Here is a 248-nt window from a genome sequence, read left to right as displayed (position 1 = left end):
ATTATTATTTAAATATATTTATTATGCAACACCCGCGACCCGACCCGCATCATCTTTGTTTTACCCAGAACCGAACCCGGAAAAAAGTGTTTTAAAAAATACCACCCGCGAATCACCTTTTTTGCGGGTCGCCCGTCGGGTACCCGACCCGATGCAGGACTCTGGTGTGGGGGGGGAAGTTCCCTCTTTGCATGAGATGCATGTTACTTGCACAATAAAAATTTGGAAACTTAGGAAACATTTGACTC

The sequence above is a fragment of the Notothenia coriiceps genome, unplaced genomic scaffold (genome assembly GCF_000735185.1).
Source record: "Notothenia coriiceps isolate Sejong01 unplaced genomic scaffold, NC01 NC01_scaffold00038393, whole genome shotgun sequence".
Lineage (NCBI taxonomy): Eukaryota > Metazoa > Chordata > Actinopteri > Perciformes > Nototheniidae > Notothenia > Notothenia coriiceps.
The sequence above is the reverse complement of the archived record's forward strand: the minus strand, read 5'-3'. Positions refer to the sequence as shown.